The following is a 23,362-nucleotide window of genomic DNA, read 5'->3' on the forward strand; positions in this document are numbered from 1 at the left end:
GAACAAGCCTTAGGAATTTAACGGCAGATCTGTTTTAGCTGTATGAAAAATGACAAAGTCAAGCATAAGCAAATATCACTATCTAGCTACGTTAAATATTTATTAGAAAGCTGCATTCTGTATGGTACAAAATACGCTCCCTAAAAGTATTTACATTAATCTTTTCTAATCAAAGTCTGTTTAGGAAAGGACAATGGATTTTGTGATTGAGGGACTGGACTGAGATGTGAGAGATTTATCTTCAAATCCTAGCACTGCCACAGACATTCTGCATGGCCTTCAGCTAGTCATTTAGTGGGCCTCAGGCCCCCATCCATGAGAAAAAAAAATGAGTATTTTTGTGCTTCCATCATTTTCCTCACATTTCTATTTTGATTGAAGTTTTTGAGACCAAACACTGTTTCTTATTATGTGCCTGTGTGGCATCTAGAACAATTGGACTGGATGTTTCCTGGGGCATTTAGGATCCACTGTAATAATATTAGGTTTCATACTGGCAATCAAAAACTTAATTCTCTTCCATTGCCATGGTTAATCATTATATGTTAGTCTTCGATGACACACCTCATTTTCACACACTATTACAGCCTACTCCACTAAAATTAACAAATAATCTGTTCGTCCAGATAAATCTGAATTACCAAACCAAAATTTACCTCTCATCCAATAAATTCTAACACATGATGAATTCAGCTCATTCACTTATGCCAAGAAGACTCATGTCTGAAAACTTTTCCAAAGAACTTTAAAATGAGCCTCAACTAAGGCTAGATTTAGTGCTCACTATCATGAACAGAAAGATATTTGCTGACTTCAACAGTCTTTCAGTCAGATCTTTATAATTACTTATGCACAAAGGTGACACTGTTTACATTTAAACACGAACCTCAAGGTAACATTTTCAAAAGTACAAGTCCCAATTTCATATTTCTGAAAAAACAGGGGATTGGTACCTAATTCGCATGGGCGTTTCTTAGTGTGCAGTCTGGTTTGTAAACAGCTATAGGTACACAAAGAAAAGCCATATTTTTGAAAGTCTGTTAAGTTTGTTTCAGTTTATCCATAGCACCCTTAGGCTGTGTCTAGACTAGCTCCCAACTTTGTAGGGGGCATGGTAATTAGGGTGTTGGGAGATTACTAATGAAATGCTCCGGTGCATATGCAGCACTTCATTAGGTTAAATCTTCCCCGTGGCAACTTCGAAGTGTGAAACTTTGAAGTGCCGGCTTGTGTGTAGCCATGGGTCAGCCGCAGGTACTTAGAAGTGCGCGCACTACATTAAAGTCCCTTTACTCCTCAGGAACTTTGATGTAGCACAGGCACTTCAAAGTACCTGCGGCTGACCCACGGCTACACGCAAGCCAGCACTTTGAAGTTTCACACTTCGAAGTTGCCACGGGAGAGATTAAGCCAAATGAAGTGCTGCATATGCACCGGAGCACTTCATTAGTGATCTCCCAACACCCGAATTACCATGCCCTCTTTGAAGATGGGGGCTAGTCTAGACACAGCTTTAGTGTAAATGGGTAATGATTTGATATTCCCTTTGGGTGAAAATGCCCTGTCTGTTCCCTTGCCCCTCCCCTGTTTTTTGGCGTGTCTTGTTCTGATTAAATATCCTCAGATCAACATCACAGAGAACAAGATTACATATGTAGCATGTCTGTTGTTTGCAAGCTAACTTGCCAGAAGCCGAACTGCAAAGTAATAGAACAGTGCATTGCTTTGCTTCTTATTTGTACATTTAGTACCATATAAACCAACAAGAGAAGTCTGAAGTGCAGGATCCAGTGGGATGATTTCCAAAAGCCCACAGACACAGATGAGTGCATGTTCAGGTGCATAAGCAGATGCAGGTCCACATTCCCACCTCACTTTTTAAATATGTCATACAGCAGAATGACATGTCGTTAAAACAGACCAGGTCTCAGTTTGCTCAGTAGCATCCCTAATTAATAGCATGTTTGTAACAGGAAACAAAAAACTCAGAGTACATCCAATTTGTTTGTTGTATAACAGTTATAAGCCGTGTCTACACGTGCACGCTACTTCGAAGAAGCGGCACTAACTTCGAAATAGCGCCCGTCACGGCTACACGCGTCGGGCGCTATTTCGAAGTTAACTTCGACGTTAGGTGGCGAGATGTCGAAGTCGCTATCCTCATCAGGAGATGGGGATAGCGCCCTACTTTGACGTTCAATATCGAAGTAGGGACCGTGTAGTCATTGCGCGTCCCGCAACTTCGAAATTGCGGGGTCCTCCATGGCGGCCATCAGCTGAGGGGTTCAGAGACGCTCTCTCCAGCCCCTCAGCTCAATGGTGGCCGCGTGGAGCGGCCCCTTAAAGGTCCCGTCCCCCTCCCTTCCTGTGCAGGAAGCTGAGGGAACATGCAGGCAGCAGCCCAGACACGCGGCCAGCCTGCACGTCCCTCAGCAGCCACAGGAGGCACAGGACCATCAATGGCCACCTGGCAGCGCCCCCAGGGGACCCCCCCCAAGGGGAGCCAGGGCAGCCAGCCCAGCCAGGCGGGCAGCCAGGCTGGCAAGCTGCAGCAGGGCCCCTCCTGGACGGAGGCCGAGCTGCGGGACCTGCTGGGGCTCTGGAGCGAGGAGGAGGTGCTCCAGGTAATGGGGAGCAAGAGGCGGTACATGGATGCGTTCGCTCGGCTGGCCGACGGCCTGGCTGCCCGGGGTCACCCTGCCCGCACTCCTGATCACGTCAGGAGTAAGGTGAAGGAGCTGCGGCAGGGTTACGCCCGGGCCCGGGATGCAGCCGGCCGATCTGGGGCCGCCCCCGTCACTTGCCCCTTTTACAGGGAGCTCAGGGACATCCTGGGCCCCCGGCACACCTCCTCCCCTCCGGCCACCCTTGATACCTCGGCCGACGAGCCCCAGCAGGCCCTTCAGCCGGAGTCCGCCCCGGAGGTAAGCCCCGCACCCCAGGGGCCCCCCGCCGGAGCCCACCCCCGGGCCATCGTGGCAGGAGGAGGAGGAGGAGGAGGAGGGGGGCTCCTCCTCCGCAGAATCCAGGCTGCAGATCCTCCTCCTGCGATCCCGGAGCAGCAGCCGGGCCTCCGCCCCCCGGGGATCTCCGGACTGTGGGAGTGGACCGACAGGTATGTACCCCCCTCTGGTGTACACCCCTGGGCTTGAGGGGCGGGGGTAATAGATATGTGTCCAGGGCCCCCGACATGCTCACATGGCCATGGCCCCAAGGACAGCAGGGCCATGTCCCTCACAGCAGTGCATCAGCCCCTACCCCCCACCACCCCGCACGACAGTGCCATGCCCCATCCCTGGGAGGGGCCCCCGGGAGGAGGGGTGGGACACCCCGCAACAGCAGCAGCAGCAGCAGCAGCATGTGATGGAGTGTGGGGAGTGCCAAAGGGAGACTCAGGCTAGATATGAGCAACAAGAGCCGAATAGCTCCCGGGGCAAAGGATGATCGTGGGGCTACAGCTGGCATGTGACACCTCTGCCCTGAACAAAGAGGAGGGAGGAGCCGAGCTGCCTTTGAAATGGCGGGGAGGAGGGTGGGGGCCGCAGGTAGAGGCTAGGGGAAGGGAGAGCTGGAAGGCAGCCAGCCTGAGGAGGGGGAAAGCTGAATCCCAGAGGGGCACCCCTTGGGGTCTTCTCCCCAGGACGGGTTGGAAGGACTGTCTCTTCCGACAGCTGGTGCTGTCACTCCTGGGAGAAACTGGGCATCTGTGGCCTAAGAAACCTCTCCTGTCAGACCCTGCGGAGTGAAGTGAGAGTCGCTCCCACCAGGGGACGGGGTGCAGGGCAGGGGGACCCCTGAACCCCATCCATCACAGCAGCATCTCCCGGGGAGGGGGATGGGGAACCTGCAGCACAGGGCTGGGGGGACAAAGGCCACGGCTCGGGGCCCACACTAACGCCTGTCTCCATTCTTCTTCCCCCCCTCCTCTCCTGTGTCCCGCAGCTTCACCATCGGAAGGGCTGGAAGAGAGCGCCTGCGAGGCATCAGTGGTCCTGGATACCCCTCCGGGGCCATCGCTCCAGGCAAGCCCCTCGTCTGAGGACCGACCGGCCCCACGGCGGGCTAGACGGCGGACCCTGCGCCACCACCAGCCAATGGCGACGGACCCCCAGCTGCTGGCCATCCACCGTCGGCAGCTGGAGGTGGCGGAGCAGCGCCTGCGGGTGGAGCAACGCTGCGTCGAACTGCAGGAGCGGGCGCTGGCCTGGCCACAAGAGGCATGGGGGGCCTACATGTACACTTTCAACCGCCTGGTGGACTACCTGGCCCCCCATGCCGCGCCGGCCGCCGCAGCGCCCGCCCTGACTGCTCCACCCGCTGCGCCACCCGCTGCTCCGCTCGTCGCCATCCCGTCTGCTGTCGCCCCACCACCCACCACCGAGGGCCGGAGCACCGAGGGACCCCTGGAGCCAGCTGAGACTCACCGGGCATATCTTCCGGTCCGCCCCGCCCCCAGCCAGCCCCGGACAGGGCTGCGGCCGTGGTGGGGCTCCCGGACGCCCACGCCCAGTGCCGGACTTTAGGGGTGAGGGGCCCAGGATGTGGCCCCCCCCTTGTATATAGTTGTGACTTATTAATTTGTGCCCCCCGTTTGCCCCGTCCCCCCCATGTAAATAGTTCTCCCCTGCATCATCCCTGGTTTTCTTTTTATTAGTGAACAAACTTTTTTATTACTATTGTTTTATTTGTACACATTACTTTTGTTCCACACATGTTGTATATAGTTTGTTCTTGTTTTATTTATAGTTAAAAAAAAAGTTCTAAAAGAAAAAGCAGTTTAAGTTCAGCCACAAGTGCGTGCTGTCATTTGTCCAGGAAAAGTGTGGGGGGGGTGCGGTTGGGTGCTCCATGGTGTGGGCATTGGGGCAGGGAGTGTTGTGGAGGAAGGGGTGGGCAGTGGGGGGCCTGGCAGAGTTCACCCCGCAGCCTCATCATCGAAATGGGCCCGCAGGGACTCCCGGACCCGTGTCCCTTCGGGGTCCACCTGGCGACTGGGGGCAGCGGGTGGCTGCACGTCGGCCCTGCCGGCCTCCACAGCCCAGCCCTGGAAAAAGGCCTCCCCCTTGCTCTCCACCAAATTGTGCAGGGCGCAGCAGGCACCCACAATCAGGGGGATGTTGTTGGGGCCCGCATCCAGGTGGGTCAGGAGACATCAGCATCCTTTCAGGCGGCCAAATGAGCACTCCACCACCTGGCGCGCATGGTTCAGGCGCTGGTTGAAGCGCTCCTGGCTGGCAGAGAGATGGCCCGTGTATGGGTGCATGAGCCAGGGCCGGAGGGGTATGCCGCATCTGCGATGATGCAGAGGGGCATGGTGGTGTCCTCCACAGGGATCTCCCGCTGGGGAATGTAGGTCCCCGCCTCCAGCCAGCTGCACAGGCCCGAGTTCCAGAAAACCCGGGCGTCGTGGGTGCTGCCAGGCCAGCCCACATAAATGTCCTGGAAACGTCCCCGGCTGTCCACCAAGGCCTGGAGGACCACAGAATGGTAGCCCTTGCGATTGATGTAGCGTCCTCCACTGTGATGCGGGGCACGGATGGGGATGTGAGTCCCATCCAGAGCCCCGAAGCAACTGGGGAAGCCCAGGGTGGCAAAGGCCGCGATGGTGGCATCTGGGTCCCCCAGCCTCACGAGCCTGTGCAGGAGCATGGCGTTGATGGCACGCACAACCTGCAGGGAAAGCACATGGGAGAGCACCAATGAGGGGTGAGCAGGGTGTGTGTGGCCCTGCCTTGCCCTCCCCTCCCCTCCCCTCCCCTGCCCTCCTCTGCCCTGCCCTGCCCTCCCCCAACCTCCCCTCCCCTGCCCTCCACTTCCCTCCCCTGCCCTCCTCTGCCCGGGCCCCCATCCCCTGCCCTGCCCTCCCCCCGTGGGTTCTCTTACCTCCATGAGGACAGCCCCGACGGTGGCCTTGCCAACACCAAACTGCTGTCCTATGGATCGGTAGCTGTCTGGAGTGGCCAGCTTCCAGACAGCAATGCCGACCCGTTTCTCCACAGGGAGGGCACACCTCATGGCAGTGTCCTGGTGCCTGAGTGCGAGAGTGAGCCACTGGCACAGCTCCATAAATGTCTGCCAGCTCATCCTGAAGTTCCTGAGCCAGCGGTCGTCGTCCCACTCCTCAAGCACCAGCCGCTCCCACCAGTCAGTGCTGGTGGGGTAGCTCCACAGCCACCGGCGTGTGAGGCGGGAGCGGGGGCGGGGTGCTGCAGGGTTGGGGGTTGAGCCCTGCTGCCCTGGGGGCAGCTCCTCCTCCAGTGTAGCAAGGAGGTGCTCAGCTGCCTCCCGCATGGCATGGATCAGGGCGAGCCCTGCTCCTGCCGGGAGGGCTGGGTGGACCTCTGGCTGCTGCTGCTGCTGCTGCTGGGGGTCCATGCCTTCGTCACCTGGGGTCTGTGTGCCTATGGCTCCTCAGACCGCGTGCTGTGCAGTCTGAGTGTGTCTGGGAGGGGCCCTTTAAGGGAGCGGCTAGCTGTTGCCCCGGAAGCGCTAGTCCACCTTGTGACCCTGTCTGCAGCTGTGCCTGGCATCCCTATTTCGATGTGTGCTACTTTGGCGTGTAGATGTTCCCTCGCAGTGCCTATTTCGATGTGGTGCTGCGCAACGTCGAAGTTGAACATCGACGTTGCCAGCCCTGGAGGACGTGTAGACTTTATTCATCGAAAAAGCCTATTTCGATGATGCTTCATCAAAATAAGCTATTTCGATGTAGGCTTCACGTGTAGACGTAGACATATAGAAATTTGGCAGTATATAGGAATAACAGGAGAAAAAGCTTTACTTTTTGACAGCGAACGTTCAGGAACAGCAGATGGGTGGTACCTCTATTTCCATCTCTTTGTCTCCAAAACCACTGAATTGGGCTTCCTGAGAAATGCAGGCTTATCAAATGAATCTCAGAGCCTAGCTTCTCTTTCAGAGCCAAGCTATTAAGGCCAACAGTTTCAGACTTGAATGTCTAAATTAGAGATGTGAATCCATATTTAGGCAACTAAATAAAAGAGACCCAGTTTGCAGAGGGACTTAACCCATGACTCTCACTAGCTGTGTCTACACGTGCACGCTACTTCGAAGTAGCGGCACTAACTTCGAAATAGCGCCCGTCGCGGCTACACGCATCGGGCGCTATTTCGAAGTTAACTTCGACGTTAGGCGGCGAGACGTCGAAGTCGCTAACCTCATGAGGGGATCGGAATAGTGCCCTACTTCGACGTTCAACGTCGAAGTAGGGACCGTGTAGACGATCTGCGTCCCGCAACGTCGAAATTGCCTGGTCCTCCATGGCGGCCATCAGCTGGGGGGTTGAGAGATGCTCTCTCTCCAGCCCCTGCAGGGCTCTATGGTCACCGTGGGCAGCAGCCCTTAGCCCAGGGCTTCTGGCTGCTGCTGCGGCAGCTGGGGATCCATGCTGCAGGCACAGGGTCTGCAACCAGTTGTCGGCTCTGTGGATCTTGTGTTGTTTAGTGCAACTGTGTCTGGGAGGGGCCCTTTAAGGGAGCGTCTTGCTGTTGAGTCCGCCCTGTGACCCTGTCTGCAGCTGTGCCTGGCACCCTTATTTCGATGTGTGCTACTTTGGCGTGTAGACGTACCCTTGCAGCGCCTATTTCGATGTGGTGCCGCGCAACGTCGAAGTTGAACATCGACGTTGCCAGCCCTGGAGGACGTGTAGACGTTATTCATCAAAATAGCCTATTTCGATGTTGCTACATCGAAATAAACTATTTCGATGTTGGCTTCACGTGTAGACGTAGCCACTGAGTTACAAAAAATGCAAGGTGTTCAAATCAAGTATTTTATTCTGAGCACATTGGTATTATTAATACATCACGCAGGTAGGATTTTATCCTTTACACCTTCATGAAAAATTGGTAGGTAAGTGTATTGTAGTTCATCCAAGCACAGTCATACCTCTTCAGTCCAGTTATCATCCTGAACACATCTTTTCAGGTTTATAAGCTGTTATCTGTAGTGTGAAAAAAATATTGTTCTTTCTACTAACTTGGATAAGATGAAAAGGACACTACACTTGGAATTTGCCTTCCACACTAGCAGAATAAATGTCTGTCAGAGGAGTGTATGCCTCCAAGAATTTCACTACAAGATGGGATGGGTCCACAGCATTAGCCCATGATCCAGGTTGCAGTCATCAATCCTCACGAAAATTGGAATAAAGAGGCTTCACACCCTAAATTTTAAGTACCTGTGTTAAAATGAAATAACTCGTTAAGTCATGCCTGACAGCAAGCAATACATATCTTTCCCTAGGACCACAAAGGAACTCCCCTGTGCTGCATTCCTATCCCTGTTGATAACATTGTAGTCTGGAAGCTCAGCTACATGCATTTTTCTCCTCTCTCCAGTTTCTCAGAATGAAAGAAACTCTGGTTTTGATTTTTCTGCAGCAAGCTAAACAATTCTTTGTGCTATTCAGTTCACTTTGAAGTCTTCCGCACTCTGTATGTCTCTGTGTGATAGGAACTTTGGCTGGTGACACTGATAGGATAATCACAGACCCAGAAGCTTTGGTTAGCAGCCTTACCCTGAAAAGGAACTAGTAAATCACAATAAGGTATTACTTAACATGGGTAAGGATATCAGAATATGGCTCTTAGTGAATAAAGTAAAAGCGGCAGAAATTCTAACTAGGCAAATCACAGGAAATACTATACAGTAGATATCCAATTGGCTAAATCCAATCAAATATAATAAGCAATTATTAATGGGGTCAGTGTCATGTTGAGGTGAGAGTCAAGTGCGATCCTGCCTGGGGTCCATTTTAGATCTATTATCATTCAGTATTTTCATTATCTGCTTTGTAGGAGAGAAAGGAGCACACTGTAATTCAATTCACAGCTGATACGAAGTTGGGAGAGAGTGTAAATTCTTTGGAAGATACATACAGATCCAGCTTAATAGCTTCAATAATTAGAATGAAAGAAATAAAACTATAGCCAATCAGGACATAAGTGAAGGGGTTCATGTAGGTTGGAGTAATCATGTGCACAAATACAGGAAAACATGGGAACCACTGGGCAGGGAGCAGTGCGACTGAAGGCCTGGGGGTTATGGTAGATGATGAACTGTATAGGAGTTAGATACACAAAGCTTTCAGACACACACTCACAAAATGTTACAATTTATTTGATTGTATTGAGCATTGTACATCTAAAAGAAGAGTTCATTATTCTGTTCTACTTAGTACTTATTAAGCATCAGTTGATGTCCCCCATTGAGTTTGAGGCACCACATCTGAAAAATGAGAGGTGAATTGGAAAGAGTTCAGCAAAAAAACAAAAACAAAAACAAAAACAAAAAAATGAACAAAGAACACCCCAAAATGATTAAGTATTTAGAAAACAAGGTCTGTGGGAAATGATCTGGGGAAAAAAGGGCTAAGGGGAGACATGATAACTGACTAAATATGCTATGGGATGCTATGAAAAGGACAGGGACCAATTATTCTTGCTCTGTCCTTGTTGACTGAGAAATAATAGGCTTACAGGGAGGCTGTGGCAGGGAAAATTTATGTTAAATAATAGAAAACACTTTATAAGTATAGGAACTGTTAGGCTTAATGGAATAAGCTGCCAAGGGAGGTTGTGAGATCACCTTCATTGGATAGATTCAAGGTTAAAAAAATATCATCAATCAGAGAGGTTAAGGGATAATTAAATCAATCTTGCCACAGTTGTGAGGGGTTTGACTAGATGACAGAAGTCCCTTCCAGCCCAAGTGTTTTTTCTTTCTCCATATATATCACACACAGAGACACTTCTATATGAGAAGAATACATGATGGATGATCCCTCTGTTATGACACATATGCACTATCCCATCTCTTCTCGTAAGGGAAGACACAGTATATGTCATAACAAAGATCAGTCTTCTATTATACATGCTGGATTTTCTCCACTCATTGTTCTGCAGGGCTGAAATTGTTTTACTTGACAGTTGCAGAAAGCTGAAAGTGCATATAATGTGAGAGAGCAGAAAATAGTGAATACTCTGCAGTTTATTTCCTCAGTTGAATAACTAGCCATGTATCTACACCAAAATCCTTAATCCAGTCAACCATAAACTTTGGAAATGTAGATAAGATGTTTGCAGAATGAGCACATGTCCAGAAATTGTGCTTAAATTATATCAAATTACATATAAATTATTATTAAGTTAAATTATAGAGCAAATGTCTCCTTTGTTCCCCTACACTCTTTGCAGGGGAACACAAATTAGTGTTATTTCTTGCCTTCTGTAACAGCTGCCATTAACTCTCAATGAGCAATTAATTGTGGATGATGATTAGGATGCTCGTTTAGCTGAAGGTTCACACGTGCTTGGTATCACCATCATTACCTGCAATATTTAATAGCATTTCTTATAGCACTCATGTTCAAAGAGGATTTAACTTCTGGAGCAATGATATAGTGCTACAGACTCCAGGTGTGGAACGTGGTAGACAAGACATATAAAGATATGTGGAGGAATTGCCTTAACACACAGATTTGTGAAAGTTCAATATCTAGGCAAAGCACCTTGATTATTGGTTTCCCTACAATGATTAATGTGTCTGCAACTTTCCTTGGTGTGCACACAGCTGTCAAGAAAGGTTGATCGTTATTTCCAGTTGGTTGCCACCAGCCTTTCCATTGCATCTTCACTGCTTTCTCCTTGCTCAGGCTCTGGGCAACCATTCAATGAAAAGTATCCTGCTTACGGGAAATTATCTTGGGAAGAAAAAAGACAAAAATTACACAAATAGGGCAATTTGGTAACTTTTAGTAACTCATGCATAATGCTAGATGAATACTGCAGAATATAATAATTAAAACACACAGTAATCACAGGCCATGAATAACAAAGAGTGAATCAGTGAAGATCCTTTTATTCTTTTGGTGAGTGAGTGGACTGGGGGGAAAAAAACTAGCTAGACTTAAGGAGCTCTGGTGAACTTTAAAGACTTTACCTATTCTCTTTTGCAAATATGATTATTTTAATTCCATTTGGCACTCAGACTGAAAAATAGTTGGATTAGTAAATGAGGGAAAGGAAAAAAAGGGGGTTAACTTGTTTGATTAGCTGCTTAACTGATTTTCCATTAAATGTCCATATGGTATTTTCACACTAAAACACTGTGCCTGTGTATAGCTGTGATGGCTCTGGACTGATCTTTTTTTGGATCATTTAATCATGTCTGTACTCAAGCTCTGACCATGAAAAGTTCAAAGACCAGGTGTGTATTTCCTCCTTCTACAAAGGACAGTATGACAAATGTTACTTTCTAAATGTATGCACAGAGATGTGTATAGCTGTAATGAATACCCAGTTAGACTTACTCATTTCAGAAAACTAAAGCTCACTCTGACCAGGTTTTGAGCATCCTCCACTTTGGTATCCAGTGAATACTGAAAACACCATCACTTTTAAGTATCACAAACCTATGACTACTGGTTAGAAAAACCCTAAAGAGGAGCTAGTGAATTAGATCTAATACGAGATATCTGATTAAGGGGGAAATGGACTCAGTTTTGTAAGTCCTTTCATAGACAGTAATTGGTTAAAAACAGGACAAAAAGGACAGGAATAAAATGATCTGTTTTCATGAGGAAAAGACGTAAATAGTGGAATACCCCTGTGATCTGTATTGTTACTTGTTTCTGTTCAAGATTTCCATACATGATCTGGAAAAGGCAGTAACAGTGGGGTGGCAACGTTTGCAGGTTATTGTAAATTAGGCAAACATCAGAACTGAAAATGAGGAGTTATAAAGGGACCTCACAAAACTGGGTGACTGGTCAAGAAACTGGCAGATGAAATTCAGTGTTGATACATTCAAGGTAATTTGCACTGGAACTCAGCCTTCTTGCTTTTGGCAGTCACTCTATAACAAGTAAAACAAAAAAGCAGTCCAGTAGCACTTTAACAAAATAATTTATTAGGTGATGAGCTGTCATGGGACAGACCCACTTCCTCAGACCATAGCCATACCAGAACAGACTCAATATTTAAGGCACAGAGAACCAAAAATAGTAATCAAGGATGACAAATCAGAAAAATTATTATCAAGGTGAGCAAATCAGAGAGGAGGAGGCAGAAGGGGGAGGGAAGTCAATAATTAGATAAAGCAAAGTATGTAAAAGAGGCCTTATAATGAGCTAGAAAACCTGAATTTGGAATAAACTTTAAATTGCAATTTAACAGCCGAGCCCTGCAAATGTAAAGGGCGTCTATTATGAAAAAATCTCTTTGCCCATTGCATCGCACTGCATCAGTAGCATTGCACCGCATCAGTAGCAATTATCGGTAGCCCTGTACTGCAATCATGAGGACTCAGGGTAGTGATCTGACTAGCACTTTTCAGGCTCACAAGAGAGCCCCATCTTGGACCCACCAGGAGATTCTTAATCTCATTACCATTTGGGGAGACCATTCAATGGCGAAGAGACTTCAGGGGGCCAAAAGAAACGCGACAATCTATGATCAGATGGTGCATGAGATGGCAACCCAAGGTTACTCCCGGGACTCTATGCAGTGCTGAGTGAAGGTTAAAGAACTCTGTCAGGCCTATCAAAAAGTCCGGGAAGCCAACCAGTGGTCAAGGGTAGCTCCCCTTGCACTACTATCAACAGCTACACATGCTTGTAGGGAATGACCCCACCATGGAGCCCAGACTGGATTACAACACTTGTGGAGGCCCTGGTGTGGAGTTCAGGGTGAGCCCAGAGAAATAGGGTGGCCTGGAGGCAGAAGGCAATGGTGAGGATGAAGGGAACCATGAGCATGGGACAGAGGAAGTTGTTCCAGACAGCCTGAAGTGCTTCACCATCAGCCTGAAGCTGGTCTCCTCCATGGCAGGCCATGGCGTTCCCCTCCACACTGGGACCCTCCATGGCAGTCACCTCCATGCTGGGCATCTCCATGCCAGTCCCAGAACCCCCAGAGCAAGCAGTTTGGGTGCATATTTATTCTGCATGCTAGAAGTGGGTTGGGGTGGGTATAGGCATAGTGTTTTGCATAGGCACAGGTTTGCTAGCTGTGCTTCCATGCCCCTCAGAAGAGAGTGTTAATTTTTCTTAGGATAGAGCACTTCTCCTTTTTAGAGGTCTCCTTGAAGGCCTCATCCAGGCACTCTTGTATTTTTTTCACGAGGTCCTTAGGTAGGCCTGAGTTGTTGCAGCTTTCAAGGTAGCACACCTTGCCATGCCAGGCAACTAGATAGCAATCTGGTGTCATGGCATCGCACAGCATTTTAGCAAATTCTCCAGGCTTTTGGTCACTTCTGTCTCCATATCTGTTCGTTTTAGGAGGAGGATGTCTTCTCTGGCAACCTGCAGAAACACAGGAATTCGCATCTGGATTTTTTTTGTTGTTTCTTTTTTTTAACATGCTTCCTGCCCTTTTATATTTGCCTGCAGCAGCCAGTGGGTGCTCCATTCCCCAGCCCACAACACAGTTTGTAGGCTCTGCGGTGGTTCCCTCTCCCATGTCCCTTTCCAGCCAGCATTTCTTTCCATTTGTCATGACTCCCCTGCACCACACTGCTACCAGGCTCTGCTGTGCTTTTTCCGTTCCATGTCCCTTTTCCCTGGCATTTCTTTCCGCCCCCCGCCTTTTCTTTGCATTTTCCAGGACTCCCTGGTGCCATGCAGCTGCTGAGTTCTGCTGGGCATTTCCCCTCCCATGACCCTTTCCAAGCACCATTTCCTTTCAGTTTTCAGGAATCCCCCACGCCCCACAGGGGATTCCTCTGCTGTGCTTTTCCCCTCCTATGTCCCTTTACATCCAGCCTTTCTTTGGATTTTTTTTTCTTTATATTATTTTTATTGTACATCAAACCCCCACGTGTCCATCCATTTTTCACTGCCACAGGACACCCAGCCAGGACACTTGGCAGCTACCCTTGCTTTGCAGACCTTCCCATTCCCACAAAAAGAGGACAATTGCTTATAACTTACCATGTCCACAAAATAATGTGCTGGATAAGTGATGGCAAGTGAGGTATTGTGAAATGCATGTTTACTGTCCCATCCTTAATAACCTACGTGTCCTTCAAAAGTATACTTTCAGTGATAGAACACACAGCCCATTCATTGCACTTCAAAGCACATTATGTGCATTGTATCTTAATTTTGACCTTCATTTTCCAGACCCAGTGCCCAGCGTTGCAGAGAAAACCAGAAGAAGCAAGAAATGCAAACAAGATCTGATCCTGCAGCACATGGAAAACACTGAGACAGAGCACAAGAACCTGACAAAGGACACTGCTTAGTGGCATCACAGTTCAGCTGCGTGGTGTCAGAGTCAAGTAAACTTTAATGAGAGAATGCTTGACCTCCAGCAGCAGCAATTATCAAAGATGAATGAGGCTGTGGCAAAGGAGACTGAGTTCATGGCAAAGCAGACTGAGGTCATGGTGAAGCTCGTAACAGCCATTACTGAGCATATGGAGGTCCTGTTCTCCCTGCTTCAGCTGCAGAGGGACTTTGAACCCAGCAGGGCAGCAGCTGATACCTGCTGGCCAGAGTCCCCTGAGGAGAGGTTGCCCATCCACCAATGTCATGGTCCCCATGCATGCAAGGAGGGAGGGCAAGGCTACCCTGCTGCTCCAACCCCAAGGGCCACTGCAGAAGGCTCTGCAAGCACCCTGGAGAAGGCTTCTTTTCCCGTCCACTTAAAGTTCTTCTCCTCCCAAAATATAAATCATTCCTTTGAGCTCAGTGTCATTTCTTTTCCTGCAGGAGTGTGTGGGGGAGAACACAAATCAAAACAGGTGGGTGGGGGGAGGGGGGGTGCCGATGAAGGCACAGCTGGCCAGTGCTACTCCCTGGTCTGCAGCAGATGTGGAGCTGACGGAGCTGAGCAGGTTGGAGGGGGGCACTGAAGGCACAGCTGCCTGCCACATGCATTCTATTTACTGCAACTTAACTCCCTCCCACCAAGTAAAAGCAGTTATTCATTATGGCACAGTATAATTTATTGGCATTACGGCAGACAAATGTATACGTAGCATGTGCATTACAGATCAGCCATAAAGCTATTTTTTAAAGTGTCCCCTATTGCTGCTTCCTCAGCCTGGCTACTGTTGGATGACAGTGTAGATGGCTGCAAGTGAGCCCTGCCTAATGCCTCCACTTCAGAATTCCAGATCGATGGGAAGGTGTCCCAACTTGATTCACATATGTTGTGCAAAATAGCGCACACTGTGATAATGGTGGGGACATTAGCTTCAGAAACATCCAAACAGATCAATAAACATCTGAAGCTCGCTTTTAAACAGCCAAAGGCACATTCCACGATCATTCTGCACCTGTTCAGTCTGAGATTAAAGTTTTCCTTGCTGAGGTCCAGGGCTTCTATGTAGGGTTTCATCAGGAAGGGAAGCAGAGGGTGAGCAGGTTCGCCCAGTATAACATTAGATATCTCCATGTTGCCAATCTTGATTTTCTGATCAGGGAAAAAAAAGTCCCATCCAGGAGCTTTTGGTCAGTCCCAAATTCTGGAATATATGCACATCATGAAACCTCCATGACCAGCCAACACTGATGTCAGTAAAATGACCTTTGTGCTCTACAAACCCCAGCATGACCATGGAGATGTACCCCTTTTGATTAATATGCTCCGAGGCCAGATGGTATGGGGCTATGATGGGGATATATGTGCCATCTATTGCCGCACCACAGTTAGGAAAGCCCTGGGCAGCAAAGCCATCCACTATGGCCTGTACATCTCCCAGAGTCACAGTCTTCCTGAGGCAATGCTGGCAGATTGCATGGGCCACCTCCATCACCATAGACCCCACTGTAGATCTGCCCACCCTGAACTGATTTGCCACTGACCAGTAACAGTCGGGGGTTGCAAACTTCCCCAGTGTAATTACCACTCGCTTCTGAACCATTAAAGCCTGCCTTGTTTTGGTGGTGGTGTGCTTCAGGGCGGGTGCCAGCACATCACACAGTTCCATAAAGGTGGACTTGCACATGTGAAAGTTCTGCACCCACTGCTGATCGTCCCAGGACAACAAAACGATGTGGCCCCACAAGTGTGTGCTGGTCTCTCAAGCCCAAAATCTTCACTCCACTCTCAGCAATGCAGCCAAGGCAGCCAGCAGCTCTGAGGTCTTTGACAGCAGTTGGGAGATTTACTCTTCCAAACCATCCTCAGCAGCAGCAGCAGCAACATCAGCAGCACCCAGTAGATTAGCCATGCATCATTGAGCTTTGGAACTGAAGGACAAATTGCATGACAGCCGCGGTGGTTGCTGAAATGATCTATGCTATGAGTTGGAGCGTTCGTGGATCCATGCTTGCACTGGAATGCTGCAGCAGGAAATGGTACGATCTCCAGTTCTTTTTTCGCAAGGTTAATGATGCAGTGAATTCTGGGACAGTGCATGGAATTCTTGGATTCCAACATGAAACACCCAGAAGCAACCAGAGCTAAGACAATCTGGGATAGGTACCCACAATGCAGTGCTCACACTGTCGAACTTGCACGGGGCAAAGGGATGTTGAGATTCAACACAGAAAAAAAGTGGGTCAAATTTCAAGGGCCATTTCTACACAGACCACTTTGTTCAAAAGTGGCATGGTAATACACGGCCCAAAATATGCTCATGAGGTGCGGATGCAAATTTCCCATGCTTCACTCGCATATGGTCAAGTGATTTGGAGTCTGGAAGACCATTCTTTCAGATTTCACAACGCCATATAGAAGTGCAGCCCGGGGGAGCTTCCGGAAGGAAGTCTTTCTTCTGGAGGCCCCTTCTTCCTGAAAATTTTTGGTAAGAATGGGCCTCCGGAAGGACTTCCTTCCGGAAGACCCCCCCCGGGGAGCCGCGCTTCTAAACACCATTTTGGAGTCCGGAAGACTGTTCTTTCAGACTCCAAATCACATGTCTGTATGCTAATGAGGCAGGAATTTGCATCCCTGCCTCATTAGCATATTTTGGGCTGTGTATTCGAAGAAAGTGGCACGGTAATACATGGCCCAAAATATGGTGGTCTGTGTAGAAACGGCCAAGGAGTTTTGTGGACACTTTATTTGAAATCATAATATTGAGGTTAAACATTCAAATTTATTAAATATCAAATTTACCTCGTAGAGTAGATGCAGCATCTGTCTCAAGCTGATGAAAGCAGAGCTTGCACAGCTTAGACATTGCTGGATTCCTGGATCAATGTCAATTTTAGTGAAAAGTTGACTTCCAAGATATGGGAAGTGCTCCACATTTTCCAGCAGTTCCCCATTGACTTTAATAGAAGGTGAATGAGATTGTCCCATCAGTGAAGGTTGGTGGAGCATCTTTTTGATGTTCAGTGTGAGGCCAAGATTCTGGTATGCTTAGTGAACGCACTTGAGATGGTCTGAAGGACTGAGAGGAAGTGCAACACCCATATTGTCATTGGCGTGATGGACCTTCATGAATGAGGTCGTAGAGGTCTAGCTTCTAGCCTTCAGCCTCCTGAGATTGAAAAACTTCCCATTTATTCTACAGACAATCTTCACACCACCTGAAATCGGGCCATCAATGAGGTGCAGGGTCATGGAAACGAAGGTGCAGAACAGTGATGGGGCAATGATGCAGCTCGGCTTGACTGCTGTTTTGACCTCAAAGGGGTCATTTTGGAATCCATTGTTGCTCAATACCGTGGCAGTCATGTAGTTGTGAAGCAGCCTTAAAATGCTAATGAATTTTTGGGGCAGCCGATCTTTGAGAGCATGGTCCACAGGTCACTAAAACTGACTGAGTCAAATGCTTTGGTCAGGTTGCTTAAACTCATATATAAGGCTTGGTTGTGTTCACGACATTTTTCTTGAAGTTGTTGGGCAGTGAAGATCATGTTCACTGTTCCTCAGAATGGTCAGAAGCCTCTCTGCGATTCTGGGAGAATTCCTTTGAAGGGTGCCAGGAGCCAGTTTGTAAGGATTCAAGCTAAGATTTTCCTTGCTGTTTCCAGGAGGGAGATGCCATTATATTTTCCACAGTCTGACTTGTCGCTTATCTCGAAAAGACTGATGATCAGGGTGTCTTCAAAATCTTGTGGCATCTGCTCCCTATCCTAGACCTTGAGAATAAGAGGTGGAGCTGGTTGTGGAGCTCTGGCCCACCTTCTTTGAAGACTTTGGTGGGGATTCCATCTAGTCTGGTTGCCTTGTTGCACTTCATCACTTTGATGGCAGCCTGGACCTCACTCAGGGTAGGAAGTGTTGCAAGATTGTCTCTAGGTGGTTGCTGTGGGATTTGGTCAAGGGATTGTAAGACCATGGTAGAGGGGCAGTTCAAGAGCTCATTATAGTGCTCCCTCCAGTGAGACACAATGGCTCCATTGTCTTTCAAGAATTGGGTACCATCCTTTGATCTCAGGGGACTGATTTCATGGTTTCTCAGTTCATAAACACCTTTGGTAGCATTGAGAAAACCTCTTGTTCATGTCTGTGAAATGCTGGAGTTCTCATGCCTCCTCTGTCCACAACTGGTTTTTCAGAGTCCTTCTTTTATGCTGCACTTCTGCCTTGGCCTTGGCATGTGCTTCTCTCTTTGTCATGAAACTGATGTCACTTTGCCAGTCCCTAAAGGCTCTCCTTTTTGTCTCAAAATCAACTGTTCAATTACCACATCATTCTCATCAAACCAGTCTTGATGCTTCCTGGTCTGGTAGCCAACGGTTTCCCCATGAGCTCCAATGATGGCATGTTTCATTTGACACCAGTGTTCTTCCACAACTTCAGGGTGTACTGTTGGCAGCTTCCTTTGGAGTGCTATCTGGAAGTTATTTCATCTGATGGAGTACTCCAAGCCTTGCACATGGATTTTTCGTTGGATCTGTTTCCTCTGACTTTTCCGTTTGGTAACAATCCTATTCACCATTGTGGGCTTTTAAGACCGTTCTTTGTCTGGACCCTCCCCCTTGATCTTGCCACCATGGGTGACTCTGCTGGGAGCACGAGACTCCCTGCAGCATTGCTCTCAGGTTCATTGCAACACACAAACCCACTCACCACAATGAGATGCAGATCCAGAGGGTAGGGTTGGAGCACATAATCCCAACTATCTTTCCAAATTATGGGGTCTAAATCAGCTCTTACAACTGAAGACAGATTTCAAATCATCAGGCCTAGTTCTCTAAAAACATCTGCTCAGCCATCAAAAAAGCTAACAGAATGTTAAGAGTGATTAGAATATGGATAGAAAATTAGACAGAAAATTCCATAATACCACTAAATAATTCCATGGCACACTCACACATTGAATACTGCTTGCAGTTCTCATCACCCCAGCTCAAATATATATATAGCTATAGATATAGGAATTGGAAAAGATTAAGAGAAGAGTAATAGAAATGATTAGGGGTATGAAAGTGCTTCCATATGAGGGGAAATTTCAAAGATTGGGACTGTTCAGTTTAGAAAATAGATGACTGGTGGGGATATGACATAAGTTTATAAAATCATGAATAGTGTAGCAAAAGGGACTATATTCACAGAATCATAAAATCCTGGGGTTAGAAGTGGTGACAAGGATCATTAGTCTAACCCTTCACATAACACAAGAACCAGGGGTCACCCAATGGAATTAATAGCCTGCAAGTTAAAGCAAACATAAAGAAATACTTCTTCACATAATACACAGCCAACCTGTGAAACTGATTGCCAGGGGATTTGTGAAGAACACAAGTATAACCGTTAAAAAAATATCTAATTTCCAGGAGGATAGGTCCACCAAAATCAAGAAGGTCAGAGATTCAACCCCATGCTCTGGGTAACTCTAACCCTCTGGACTTGGGGCTAGATAACAGCAGATGAATCACTCAGGCTGCGTCTACACTTACACTCCTCTTTCTAAAAAGGTATGCAAATGAGGGAAATTGAAAATGTAAATGAGGTGCAGATTTGCATATCTGGCACCTCATTTGTATATTCTTATTTCAAAAGAGCGTCTTTTGAAAGAAGAAAACCAGTGTAGACACTGCTCTTTCTAACGTAAACCCCATCTTCGAAAGAATCCTTCTTCCCTTTTTTATGGGAAGGATTCCTTCCAAGATGGGGTTTACTTTCGAAAGAGCAATGTCTAGAATGGTTTTCTTCTTTTGAAAAAAGCTCTTTTGAAATAAGAATATGCAAATGAGGTGCCAGATATGCAAATCTGCACCTCATTTGCATTTTTGCTTTCCCTCATTTGCATACCTCTTTAGAAAGAGGAATGCAAGTGTAGACACAGCCTCAGTGAATTGCCTTATCCTGTTCATTCTTCCCGAGCACCTGGCATTGTCTGCTGTTGGAAGACAGGATACTGGGCTAGATAGACCATTGGTCAGACTCAGTATGGCCCTTCTTGTATTCTTATGTAAATTCTTCCATTCCAGAAGTAAATCATTTTGGAACTACTCCTGTTCAACGTGTAAATAACCTTTCTGCCAGAAGGTGTTGGCAGTAACAAGGGCTGGGTTAAAAGTCTATGAGTCCTCAGAAATAAATCTGGGAAAACTAAACAACCTCTAGAGTGCCTCACAGTCCACTCACAATCACTGAGTCTTGTATAAGAAAAGTCTGAAAGATGGAAGTCCCTTTATCATGTCATTCCCCTTTCTCTTGACTGCAACCCACTCGCAAGTTGTTGTCTAAAGTCAGTGAAGTCTGAGAATTCAGAGGTGGCCACCCATAGCTTCATGTCCCACCCTGGAAGGAGAAGGGAGTCAAACAGTGGCTCTGCTGATCTTGCTTACTATTTTCAGAGTTAGGATGACCACCTGTCCCCTTTTAACAAAAAAAAAGCTAATTGTCCAATGTATTCATTCCCCCTGATGATGAGCTGCCTTTTCCCCATCAGTGCAGCTGCAACCGCAGGTAAAATCAATCGGACCTGGGCAGACAGCACTTACATCACCTACTGACCAGCCAGTAGAGGCAGCAGCAGGAGGGAGCCAGGGGCCCTGCCATAGAGGGAAGTCAGGCTATGCTGCAGGGTAGGGCAGTGTGGTTTGTCCCCACCTCTAAGATTTTAAGGGGGGCCTGGTGTCCCAGCAATGCTGAGCAACTCCTCCATGGGGCAGCTGCCCGTGCAGCCTGGAAGACCACTGCAGGGTGGCAGCCCAATCCCTGCTGCAGGACAGCCTCCTGTGTAGCCACCCCACCCACCACTGGGCAGCCACCTCTGCAGCTAGGGAGCTGCACACCCAGGGATCTCTCCTGTGGGGCATCAGTACTGTTGCCAGCACCCCAAGACATGGGGCAGCCACAGAGTTCTCCTTCAGGGTTGCAGCCCCATTGCCAGTGTCCTGTGGAGTGGGGCAGCCACCTTCTGCAGCCATGGAGGCCTCTCCCCAGCAGGGCAGTAGCCCCATTGCCAGCACTCCAATGTATAGGGCAGCCAGGGAGCTCCCCTGTGAGGTGGCATCCCCATTCCCAGTGCCTGGAGGCATAGGGCATCTGGGAGCTGCAGCCATGCCCTCCCCCTGCACAGGTCAGCCACCGCTGGAGCCAGGAAGCATCCCGGAAGCATTCCCAGAGCCCAGCACTGTGGGGCAGCTGAAAACCCCTCCTACCTCCATAGAGCACTGTCTTTGCAACTGGGGAGCTCCCCCATGGGGTGACAGCCCTGTTCTGGCACCCCATGATATGGCGCAGCCAGGAAGCTGCACTTGTTTGGCAGCTACAGCCAGGGAGCTGCCCCCCCGCATCCCTATATCCTCTATTTGGCATTGGGAAGTATGGTCACCCTAATCAGAGTTGCTTCTCCCATTGCTCACAGCCACTTCCACGTGTATTTGTGTTTTAAGGCTACGCAGCCTAGTTCTTAGCAATGTTACCAGGTAGTGGGGAATCTCACTGCTGCTGTATAGTCTGTGTCATCTTTCAGTACAACACTTCCCACATAAGTCTAAGGTTTATCCTCCAATCAGTGAGTTTAGCTCTTGAGATCACTGAACAGAAACACCGACTCCAATTTGAGTATGCTAAGCTAGTTTTTAAGCACTATTATAAGCACTAACAGTCAAAGAGTTCCTGGAACCCTTCACATAAAGTCCAAAGCACCAGATAAAAACACCCACCCCATCGTTTCTGACTGTCACTGGAATTGGCAAGGTTAAAGTCAGGATGACCCCCTTACTTAGAGCATGGGAGGTAGAGTTTGGCAGTCTTTTTGTCATACCGCAAGGATAATACCATTTCATTACCTCTGCATCTAACACTAAAGTGAATTTTGAGCTAAAATAGCCAGAATTGGACAGGTCTGTCTGACCATCAGGGACGCTAAATAGGTGTACCTACGCAAACGTCAGCTGTTCATAAGGTCTTCTCTCCAGCTCATCAATAGATGGCAATGGAGAGAGCCTTCAGGTATCTTACGCCTAACATTTACTTAGGTTACGTCTTACAGTGGGAGCTATTTGGGGATACTACAGTATCCTGAAATAGCTGCCCTGTGTCTATGCAATGCTCCCATCATTTCAAAATATTTTTTGATATAATGGGGGTGTGCTATTTTGACATCCCTGTATACCTCATTGCAGGTTTAGGCTGTTGTGTAAACATAGCCCTAGAGGCTTCTTTTGGGACAATAGCCTTGCTGAGGCAGTCACTGGTGACAATAACATATGGCAAGATACAATGCCAAAAACATTACAAGTTAAGTATTATGCTGAGCTGAAAAGTGAGCTAAATTAACTTTTTGGGTTACTAGTTTTAACTGAACATAAATTGTCTCTCTTTTTCATCATATATTTTAAGCTTTCCTTTCTGGCATCTGTGCTGGAGTTTGCTATTGTACTGAGCTTTACTAACTCCATCTCTCCCTGGATAACGAGAACAGCCCCTCCTATAGTCCTTCCTGCTGGAAAAATTTCCCTCCATCCCATCCCTGCCACCAGCCACCTTCTTGGTAACTCACCTCCAACAATGAAGGCAGACACAGCTCCCTTAAGACTTGTCATCAGTGCTGCTCTGTCAGCTGAATGACAGGGCCTTTTGTCTAGTGGTGCAGTGAAATTTCCTTTTCCTTTCCCTTCCTGGGTATTAAGCATGTCACCTCTCTGGTATATGAAGGCACCTCAGCAGTTCAGATAGGCTACGTCTACACGTGCACGCTACATCGAAATAGCTAATTTCGAAGTAGCGACATCGAAATAGCCTATTTCGATGAATAACGTCTACACGTCCTCCAGGGCTGGCAACGTCGATGTTCAACTTCGACGTTGCTCAGCCCAACATCGAAATAGGCGCAGCAAGGGAACGTCTACACGCCAGAGTAGCACACATCGAAATAAGGGAGCCAGGCACAGCTGCAGACAGGGTCACGGGGCGGACTCAACAGCAAGTCGCTCCCTTAAAGGGCCCCTCCCAGACACACTTTCATTAAACAGTGCAAG

At 48.1% G+C, this 23,362-nt stretch overlaps 1 long non-coding RNA gene across 1 annotated transcript in view; it reads right to left on the reverse strand.

The window, feature by feature from the left end:
* Window positions 1-11,991: 11,991 nt before the first annotated feature.
* Window positions 11,992-23,362, reverse strand: part of LOC142010393 (uncharacterized) — a 40,399-nt gene continuing 29,028 nt past the window's right edge. Inside the window, exon 3 of the long non-coding RNA XR_012644781.1 lies at window positions 11,992-13,324. This is a non-coding gene — a long non-coding RNA (uncharacterized LOC142010393). The remainder of the gene's footprint in view (window positions 13,325-23,362) is intronic.

The sequence above is a fragment of the Carettochelys insculpta genome, chromosome 3, assembly GCF_033958435.1.
Source record: "Carettochelys insculpta isolate YL-2023 chromosome 3, ASM3395843v1, whole genome shotgun sequence".
NCBI classification, from domain to species: Eukaryota; Metazoa; Chordata; order Testudines; family Carettochelyidae; genus Carettochelys; species Carettochelys insculpta.